Raw genomic sequence first — 11,664 nt, 5'->3', positions numbered from 1 at the left:
CAAGAGAGAGAGAGATAACTTAGTAAAATGTGTAATTTAAAGAGTTAATTAGATATAGTTATCTTATGTGATTAGGAGGAGGATAGACTTGGTGATTCGTGTGCGAGAGTATTCATTCACTTAGCTTACTTACGAGGTGAGTCTTCTCACTATACTTACCAAGAGTGGTATCTTTACTTGATTGAGCTGTTTTATGTGTTTATCCGTGTATTGTTATATTCTGCATTATGTCTTGTGATTATTGCTGAATATTGTTGCTATGAGTTTACTGAGTTGGAACCGGAGGGTTCCATTGAGACACTTTGACCAGAGGGTCTTATTGAGTTATGGCCTAGAGTGGCTAATGAGCTGTGTATGGTATTTTGGGGAACTCACTAAGCTTCGCGCTTACCGTGTTATGTGTTATGTGTTTCAGGTACTTCCGATGATCACGGGAAGGCCCCGACTTGATTGTACACACACTCGCATTTGGAGATATATTTTGGAGGGTCCTGGTTTATGTGATAAACAAATTTTGATAAATAAATTGTATTAATGTTGATACTTGATATTTTTGGGAAATATGACATGTGATTTTTATGTTTGAAATGAAAATTTTGGTTTGAAAAATTTCGGTGTTACAGTCCAAGGATTCCTCTATGTCCGCATGAAGATGACATGTTTCCATTTAAGCTGATAAGAAAACAATTTCTAATTTGATTATGTTTCGCAATGAAAATCAATAAAGCTCGGGGAAAAACAAATCCAAATGTAGGTATTTATCTCCCATAATCGGTTTCTCGCCTGGCCAACTTTATGTGGCATTGTCTAGAGGGATATCACATGCCAATACAAAAGTATTAGTAAACTCTGACGAACAGTTCAATGACAGTGAAGTCTATGCATCAAATATGGTCAACAAAGAGGATATCATTGCTTCGTAGGTATTTATCTTCCATAATCGTTTGGAGGCAAGACCATTTTATTTGGAGGTGACTTTAGACAAATTCTTCCAGCAATACAAAGAGGCAATCGTTCGGATATTATGTAGGCATCATATTCATCCAAATTATGGCATGAATGTACAGTTTTAAGTTTAACCGTAAACATGAAGCTTTAGTTTGGTTGTCTAACTAATGATTTTGATGAGACAAAAGCATTTAATAAGTGAATTCTTAAAATTGGTGAAGGTAATACCGGTGGCCCTAATGATGGTGAAATTGAAGTTAAATTTACAGAAGACGTTGTCGTTTACTCTACAGGTGACCATATTCATTCAATTGTATCCACTATTTATCCATCCTTTGAAAACCATCTTGATGATCCATCATGTTTTCAAGATAAAGCTATTTTGGTCCCTACAAATGAAGAGTTGATGCTACCAATGACTACATTTTAGGATTGATGAAAGATGAAGAGAAAACATATATGAGTTCAAATTCTTTACGTGAGACAGAGTTACGAGATTTTTTTGAGGAATCAATCTACTCTTTAGTAGTGTTGAATTGTTTTAAGGAATATAGAATTTCCAACCATAAACTTACACTAAAAATAGGCGTTTCAGTCATGTTACTTCGTAATATCGACCAAACCAAAGGACTATGCAATGGTACTAGATTACAGATTGTTAGACTTGGAAGACACGTCACTAAAGCCTGAATCATATATGCTAGATTTCAACGAGACTACTTATATACATTGCATGAAGTTAACCCCATCTAATAAAAGAATCTCATTCTGTTTTCAACGGAGGCAATTCCCCATAGTTGTTTATTTTGTTATGGCCATTAACAAAAGTCAATGACAATAATTATCAAATGTCAGATTATATTTGCGTAGGCCTATCTTCACTCATTGTCAGTTATATGTTTTTTGTTTCTAGCGTCACAAGTGAAAAAGGCCAGAAGGTACTCATATATGGCGAGAAAAGTCGTCCAACTAATAAAACAAAAAGTTATGTCTATAAAGAGGTCCTTCGACGATTATAGATATTCAGGTTTTAATTGTTTTTTTTTTCCAGACATTTCAATGTTACCAATAACGTTAAGTGTGTTTCTGTTACTTTATTATTATTATTTTTTGTAGTGCCATCTTTTTTATACATTTATGTGTACAATTTTATATGTTCCTCCGTGTTTTACGCGGGTCATAATCTAGTTTCAAAATAAATTAACAACTAAAAATGTATTTTAAGAATACCGATTTGGATAATACGACAAATACGGTGCAAAAGACATTTCATAAATGACAAAAGTTGTGTTCTAGCCTTCTAGGGAGGCTTTTCCATGTGATTTAAAAATTTATATTTATTCTGAAGTTTAACCTCTCCTTTAGAGTTTGAAACCCTTTGATGTGAAATTCTTTTATTAGTACTTGTTCATTATTGGAATGGACACTTTATTGTTTGAATATGCTTGAACCCTTATAAGACCAATTTGATGTGCTTTTATGGGGAGCCCATTTCTGTTAAAGTTAGCAAAAAAGCACTTAAACAATTGACATAAGCCCTTGTAAGCATCCTATGCTCCACAAAAATGAAATCTAGAAAAATAGTCAAAGATATACTTGATGCAACCCAATAATTCATAATTTAACTCTCCAATGATGGAGTTACTGAATGTTTGTGTAATAATTTTTTTAGAACAACTAATTTACGCACATCTAATCCTACTTTTAAATTACAAATTTTGCCCACCACAAACTCGGACATTCAACAGGTTAACTACAAAACTAATTTACGCACATCTAATCCTACTTTTAAGTTCTTAGGCCTTGGTTTGTATAACAAATCAGCCTGGGAAACTTCTTTAGCGTCCATTACTTGAAGTAGCTATGTGAGTGACCATTTTTGTAGATATATGTTATGTATTTTCTACCTATTCTAGTGATTTTTTAGCACACTTATCCAAATAATTTGACGTGATGCTATTCTTATTGATTTCTCTATCCAAAACTTGCAAGCACCATCTATTATTGTAAACATCACACATGCTTGAAACAAAATCGTCAAAGGAGCTAAACAAGATTCATCTAAGAAGGAATAACCAAAATTTCTAAAGTGTTTACAGGCAAGTGGAGAAGTACTCACTACAAAGTAGGTATTTGAATTTCATGTTACTTTCTTCCTAAAAATAATTATTGGTTTTCATTTGTTTCAGTTTAACGAACCAATCCTCTAAATCTGATCAGTTTACATTGTTTATATTTTCTGAATGTATTAGGTTCTAAGATGCAGGAGATAAAATGAGTAGCGTTATTTGGCAAGCAATCAAAGATGAGGGTTGTTTTTTAACCGTTTTAAAGCTGGATATTGATTATTTGGATCATAATTCTAATGTACTTGGTCATATACTGCAACTCATCTTCCCATTAATCCTACATATTGACATAAATCAGCAGGTGTATATTAGATGTTTGGTGAAATGCTTAACTGAAGTTTTCCTTCATGTTTTGTCTCTATTTATTTTGTAATTGCTAAATAGTGAAACTACCAACTGCATATTAATATCTTTGGTACTAAATATGTGCTTCAGCTAATTAAAAGTAGATAACCAATATTAGATTTAGATTCAAAAAAAAAAAAAAAAAGTGGTGTATATGTGCAAATCTTGGTTATGATTATTTTTTCATAAAATATAATGATATGTTTATTCACATATCAAATCGTTTTTTTTTTCAATCTTACTTTTCAAAGACATAATATTGCCATTCTATTTAATTATCTATTATTCTAACTAAAACTTATCTTTATTAAAATTTAATTTGAGTTTGTTATACTTTATTTAGATATCATTGTTGAGAAGTTATAATATTAATCTGTACAAAGTTTAATAAGTATTTGTCTTCATTCTTTGTTAGGAGATTTTGAGTCATTTAATTTCAATTAAATTTTAGCTATGTTATTTATAAATGATTTTCTTAATATAAGTTGTCCTATTTTTTGCCGTTGGCAATATGCATTACTTGTTTTGTCGTACGATGCTTTGTGCATAGTAAGTTTCATTCTCACTTTTGTCTTTATTTATTATTTTGCGTTGGTTATCCTTAGGGGTGAGCAAAAACCGAACCGACTAAAAATAAACCGACAAAACCGCAACAAACCGCAACCAACAAACCGAAACCGATGCAAAAACCAATGATGCGGATTTCATTTTTGCAAAAACTGAAGGTCTACGGGTCGGTGCGGTTTTTACCAAGAAACCAGTCCATCAAAACCGATCCGCACCGAAGATTTATAAAATAATAAATCACTAATTTATATTTATATTCTATAATATATACATATTTTTTAAAATACTAATAAATATTAATACATATTATATTTGGACTTAAGACTTTGATAGTTGGTTTTAGCCATTTAATCGGGATTCCAAATCATTTTCCAAACTTATTTTCTATTTTGTTTTTATTTTTGTAGTTAAAACAACAACATAGTAAGTCACTAATTAACTATATGTTATAAGGTTATAACAAGTAAACCAAAATTCAATTTTTTTTTCTTAGTCAACCGTTGTATATAAAGTCACTTAGAACTTTTGATTTATATAATTTATTTTGTATTGAAAATAAACCTTTACAAATAAACGGTTTCAAAAAGTGAAAAAAATTGCACCACACAAGCTTACATGCACATTGTTATAGTGTTTTTTTTAAATACTCCAAAAAACATCAAAGACCACACCAAATTTTAGAATCGGTTTAAAACCGAAACTGCACCGATACAAACCGAAACCACATTTAGAAACCGCAAAACCGAACCATTGGAAAACCGCACCCAACGGTTTTAAGAATAGAAAAACCGCACCTTGCGGTTTGCGGTTCGGTTTGGCCTTAAAACCGCACCAAACCGCACCATGCTCACCCCTAGTTATCCTAGTGAGATTGAGATGATAAAGAGATGTCAGTTTATGGGTGTTGTGGCAAACATGGAATCATCATGGAACTATATGCATAGAAGACATTCTAAAGGAGATTATGAATGCGATTTCACATTTCAAGGAAAGAATTACACCAAATAGCCATATACTTTATTCTTTTACCAATATAAGAAACATGCTTTACTTTTTTTCAGTAATAGCACTGTTATTTAACTCTCTTTCTTTTATTTCCTTACGAATATAGCATGTACTTGGTTGTTTCCGATAATAGCAAGGCACTTAGAAATTCTTACTCGTAATACCAATGCATTTACATTTCTGCAAAGATTTATTAAAAGAAATGCATGAAATACCCTTATTGGGTCGTGCTTAGCACAAGCCTTGAACTTCCCTAGTATGTATATATATATATATATATATATATATATATATATATATATATATATATATACACACCTTAATTAGCATTTACCACCAAATGCTGAATTTTAAGAGGTAGAAACCAAATTGCAATACATACAATCACTTTATGCAATGTTTTGACCCAATAACACCCTGTTCGCCCAACAATCTCCCCAGTTTATCGCCTAATACCTTCAAATCGGGCTTTGACCCAGCCCTTTAATCCTTGATAGAGTCAAATCCTAGGAATCACGAGATCTCGCCTAAAATATTGTGATTTTGGTTAGCCTTCCTTATATATATAAGGGAAAATGACTTTAAAAGGTAACTATGTTTCAATTTTGTACAAAAAACACCATTTAAGTATACCCTGTTCAAAAAATACCATCTAAGTAAAGAATTAGTTCAAAAAATACCATCTAAATTCATATTTTGCTCTTTGATTCGAGTGTGGTAACCGGGTGGAGATGGGAATGGCTGACTTGGCATCTTTCTTAATGTGTGGATTATCTAGTTGGCATGGAGTTTACATGTAGGATATACCCCTCCCATTATAACCCATCGTTGAAATAAATTAGGGAAAAAATCTATACTCCTCTGTAACGACTTCCTCCTTCTTCTTCTATGACGTCTTCTTCTTCCTCTAAATCCGTCATATCCAAGTCAAGAACCAACATTTCAAAAGCCAATCCTGGTAGAAAGCATTGTGATTGTGGGTACATTGCTCGAATTTGGACATCAACAACCAAAGCTAATCCTGGAAAAAAGTTTATGGTTTGTCCATACTCCTTGGTAAGTTTAGCTTAAAGCTTTTTATTTCCATCTCCTAAATAATTTCTTGGTTATGTGACTTATTTTCCTGAATATGAAGGATCGAAATAAAGAAAGTTGTAAGTTCTGCAAATGGGTTGATGATGATGAAAAAGAACTAGAAACAAACTTAATGGAAGTCAAGATTTCAATATTGGAAAATGATTTGAAATCGTTCAAGATAAAGACAGATGAGGATGGTATGAGTTTTAGAAAGAAACTCGATGAAATCGTTCAAGATGAAGACAGATGAGGATGGTATTATTTTACCTTAAGTAAATTAGATTTTGAAGTAAGTAACAAACCTTTGTGCTTTTTTCAAATTCTCAATCCTCCTTCTGATGGAGGGACATATTGGCAAGTTCCATTTTTCTCCCTTCTTCTTTTGATTGAACATTCTCTCCATGACATAGACTCTAATTTCTTCAAGTATAGTTATTATCGGTTTTTTCCTTGCCTCTACAATTGCAGAATTAAAGGATTCTGATATGCCATTCTCTACGGCATCACAACACCTATATTCCAAAAAAAATTGCCCTACACTATGTGTTTGGATCTCTTTCCATCAAGTGGTCATAAGCATTTATGCTAAGTTGCCTAATTTCCCTCATTGTAGCTTCAAATGTTTTTTGTGTTGTAGACTTTGCAGCAGTCCAAAAAAGCCTCTTAAACTCAACACCCATAAACTTTTTCTTAAAGTTAGCGTAGATGTGCCTAGCATATTGCCTATGCTCACTTCCTGGTGCTCTCTCCTTTACAGCCTCAAATAGACCCTTATGTTGGTCATAAATGATTGTTAGCCCTGTCCCATCTCCCATCTCAATGTCATCAAGTAGTAGATCTAAGAACCACTTCCAAGTTTGCTTGTTTTCAACTGCAACTACAGCCCCATGCCAGAGGATATATTTGATTGTTGGAGTCCCTACCAACAGCTGCTAAAACCTCACCTCTACAAATACCCTTCAGAAAACATCCGTCAATACCAATCACCCTCCTACGCCCTTCAATCCAGCCATCCTTGACACCCTTCAAGCAAACATACATCTTCGAAAAGTACACTGTAGAATCAGGCATAATATCTACATCTATTTGGACTGTTGAACCTGGATTAGCCCTCAACAACTCAACACCATAGTTCCATATCTTTTCATAGTGCCCCACCAAACTTCCCTCAATTTCATCCAATGCAAACCTTCTAGCATTTCTACATTGCCCGACACTCACATTAAGACCAAAATTAGTCTTCACCAATGCTTTCATTTTCCTGTAACTAAGCCTGGGCTTTTCCAATATGTCACGAATTAACATTTTTCCAATCCACCTAAATGTTACAATTGACCCCAGATTTACTTCTCTACAACAATTATGTTCATCAATCAGTGACTTGATTTGGAATGAATTTTCTTGGCTCATCCAAGTAGCCCACAATCTAAAAGGGCAACATGCCTTTCCTTCAACTTTACAGCACCTAACTAATAATCTACTTGCATCATTTTTTTCATACCACAATTTGTAACCATTAGAAACAACATAATTGGTAATCATTTGCTTAAGTTCATAACGATCACAAAATTTCATACCTAAGACGGGTTTCATTGTGTCCCATTGTTGGTTAGGATCATGAACAGGAAAGTAAACTTCATCTGTGCTGCCACCATCTTCATCATTAACCCCTTCCTTTGGAATAACATTCGTGGGGGACAAAAATGGATCTGTAGACTTCTTTAATGGAATAACTTCATCATCAAGTTCATGGTCCAATGATATATCATCTGAGATGACTGAGTCTACATCATCCTCATATTCATCACTTTATGTGTCCCCTTCTTCAACTTTGTCACACCCCCGAACCAGACGGCGGAAACGTCCGAGGGCTCGCGTGACTCAAATTGAATATCATCACAATGATTATACATGAAACACAACATAAACTTCACCATGCATTAATACATTACAACTGACATTGTTCACATCAAGTACATTGTCTAAATATTACATATCCATAGCATAAATTGTTTGAGAGTTTTCAAAACAGAACATCCTAACATACTTGGTATTACTCTTCAGCTTACTTGTTACCTGAAAATACAAGTTATTTTGAAAAGGTCAACATATGGAATGTTGGTGAGTTCATAAGCAGGGCTGTTATAAAAATGTTTTGTGTAGTTTATGAAACCCAGAAAATCCGATATTTTCTGAAAAGACAATTGTTTATACCAAAGTGTGAAGATCCATAAGTTTGTGCATGAATGATTTCAAAACGTGTATAAATGGGAAGTTTTGCATTATAGTTATTGAAAGTACAAGTGAATGGTGTTGATCTCCTCGAAAAACCCAATGTTTTCCGATAATATAATATGATTGTTTCAAATTGTTATACCGCCACAACGAATGATTATGATTTTCCTTGATTACTCGGATAGTATTGGATTTATTTATTTATGTGAGTCGTTATAACCATGCATGATAATGACTAGTTCGTCTGTCTTAGCATTCTAGCGAACGTCGGAATTGATCTTAAGACTTTGTCACCCTAGACTGGCCGAGTCTAACTGTAGCGAACAGCTGAGGTGTGAGGGAGTCACCCCCGTATAGATCTATACACAAACTCTCGCTCTCCCTCCAGGAGACTTTGATTATAACTACAGACTACGAATGACACTTAGAGGTGTCGCCCGTTATTACTCACTTAATCCAAACGAAATTGATTACCATTGATTAACAACCTGTAATTGTTTACTTGAATTGAAGGTAAGCCTAACAAACGAGGAGAAGAGGATTACAAAGTCCTACTAATTACGTGTGTTATTTAAGGCTGTTGGTTGTACGAAGGACGCGTTGGCTCATTTCACATTTGATTAAATTGGACCTTACTAGCAATGCTAAAGGGCCACTGAGGCCCAATAACACATAGAAGCCATTGAGGGCCCCTTAAACATGTAATTGGGTCACAGGAGGCCCAATAGACATGTGTTATTATTGTTAGGCCCAAAAGTCATGTCAATGGGCCAAGAAGGCCCAAAAGGCATGATTAGGATCTTTCAAGCCCAACTATTCGAATATTTACTTGTTTTAGGTGTAGTATAATTGTCGGAAGTTTGATTGAACAATTGTTAAATTCGCAACGACACGTAACTTGTCGATTGTTTATAACGATTATTTGAAAATGTATGTATACTCTTCATTCTATTTTCATAAGTTGTAATTTCGTATTTTTGACCCAAATATCTTAATAATAAAATAATTGATTCAAAATATTGGTTTGACCCATTCAGCCCTTTTTCTAATAAAAATGACAATTTTAGTCCCTTATTTAAAAAAAAGACATTTTAGGCCCTTAAACCATTTTCTTGACATTTTTGATCCATAGACTTGTTTAAGTAATGTTTTTAGCTCAAAATTTACTCTTTGGCAGTTTCAGCCCCCTTCAGTAAGGAGTTTTTCGGTTAAAGTCTAAATTTTTTGCAACTTTTACAATTTTGGCCCAAATTCCAAAAACTTTACATTTTTGATCCTTTTTGGAAAAAATCATTTTAACCCCTGAAATAGTTTTGTTTACCCCTTTTTACCCCCTGTTTTGAGAGTTGTACCATTTCAGTCCCTTGAAAATTATATTTTTTCAATTTTTGGGCCTATGGGCCGAAAAGCCCAAAAATTGGCCCATTAAGCTACAAATTACACATCTAGTCCTTTGAAGAGCATAATATTCATAAAAACATTTATTTTAACTGTTTTGACTCTTTTGGTCCTTTGGAAAACCGTAAATGACAATTTTTAACCCAACTTTTGTTTATTTGACAATTATAGTCCAAAAATGAGTTTTATGTTGCAATATGTTTATTATAACTTTAGAGGGTAATTTTTCCTGACTTGTTTAGTGTAATATATCTTAGATCATGTTTGTTTTCCTTCTTGTGCCATAGATCTCGAGATTTCTTTCCTTTTTGTTACATATTTACCACATAAACACATAAAATCACACATGCATACATGAAATCACACATAACATACACATACACATAGATCTACACATTTTACTTGTATTCTCCCCCATAAAACTTGTGAAAACCAAAAATAGAGGGGTATGAACTCACCTTTTCTTGTTGTTTTCGATTTGAAGAAGAAAGGGAAGAGTTTGATGCTATTTTTCGGCCCTAGCAAGCTTTCTTGTGTTGATTTCGAACTTAAGGAGCTTCTAAGGAGTAGATCACGAAAATTGTGTGAGTTAGGAAGAAGTTTTGATGAAATAAAGAGGCTAGGTTATGGATCTAAACAATAACTTACCAATGATGATTATTATTGTGGAATAACCTTCTTCAAAAGCTCTAAATCTCGAAAATTTGGAAGGAGAAGTGAAGAAGTTGTTGTGAGTTCTTGAGAGAAGCTTAAGTGAAATAAGTGTGTGTGTGTGTGTGTTGCTACTCTCGGCCGAGAGTAGTAGAAGGAGAAGAGAGAGAGAGATGAAAGGATGGTGCATGGAAACATGTGAGATTTGCATGGAGATCCTATAGGTATTAAGGAGGTGGCTAATCCTCCTTAATCCTCTAATTTCCTTTTTTTTTCTTCTACTTGGGCCGAGAGAGAGAGAGAAGAGAGAAAAGGATTTGGGCCTTTTGTACTTGAGTCTCCTAATGAGAAGCCCAAGCTAATGGTTTTCGGCCCAATGGGCCCTTAAGAGGTTTTACGGCCCAACTTGTATAAAGAATGAGTTTTATGGCCCTTTAGGGCTAATTAGATTTGTTATGGCCCAATAAGGGTATTTTATTTCATTCTAGGCCCATTATGGCCCAAAATGTTAAAATAAATGAAAGTGGGTCCAATTAGAGCCTATGTAAGAGTTCTAAGCCCAAAATAGTCAAAATTGGAAGCATATTGGTCCATTGTGTCCAATAAGAAAATCCTAGTCCAAAATGGACTTAAACCGGGATTTTTAGGGTTTCCAAATTTTTTGTTGACTATTTGAATGTTTGTATGGGGTATTTGATGGAATTTTGTTGTCATTGAATAAACACCATACACGTTTTCAAGTTCTAGCTACAATGCCATTCTTTGTTTAGTGTTTACAATGTATCAGAATTCCTAGTTGTGACATCATCCCCCCGTTAGAGGGAATTTCTTCCCGAAATTCTTTTTAAAGCTAGATTTGAGGATGCGAGAGTAGGTGAGGGTATTTTTGCTTCATCTGGTCTTCGCGTTCCCATGTGAATTCTGGTCCATGTTTCGCATTCCACCGAACTTTCACAATCGGAATGCGACTTTGCTTAGTACGCTTCACTTCCCTGTCCATGATTTCGACCGGTTCCTCGATGAACAGGAGATTCTCGTTGATTTCGATTTCTTCTAATGGAATGACGAGAGTTTCGTCGGATAAGCACTTCTTTAAATTGGAAACATGGAATACGGGGTGTACACTGCTGAGCTCAACGGGTAGCTGCAGTCTATAAGCCACTGGACCGATTCGGGCAAGAATCTCGAAGGGTCCAATGTATCGTGGGTTTAGCTTTCCGTGTTTCCCAAAACGAATCACCCCTTTCTAGGGAGAGACCTTTAACAACATCCGATCCCCGACTTTAACTTCCAAGGGCTTTCGTCATTT

The 11,664-nt window shown here is 34.4% G+C and overlaps 1 pseudogene; it reads right to left on the bottom strand.

Moving 5' to 3' along the window:
• Positions 1-6,938: 6,938 nt before the first annotated feature.
• Positions 6,939-11,664, bottom strand: part of LOC145131218 (chaperone protein ClpB1-like) — a 33,385-nt pseudogene continuing 28,659 nt past the window's right edge.

The sequence above is a fragment of the Lactuca virosa genome, chromosome 8 (genome assembly GCF_052849685.1).
Source record: "Lactuca virosa cultivar CGN04683 chromosome 8, Lactuca_virosa_CGN04683_v6, whole genome shotgun sequence".
NCBI classification, from domain to species: Eukaryota; Viridiplantae; Streptophyta; class Magnoliopsida; order Asterales; family Asteraceae; genus Lactuca; species Lactuca virosa.
Note: the sequence above shows the minus strand (reverse complement) of the source record. Positions and strands in the feature narration are given on the sequence as shown.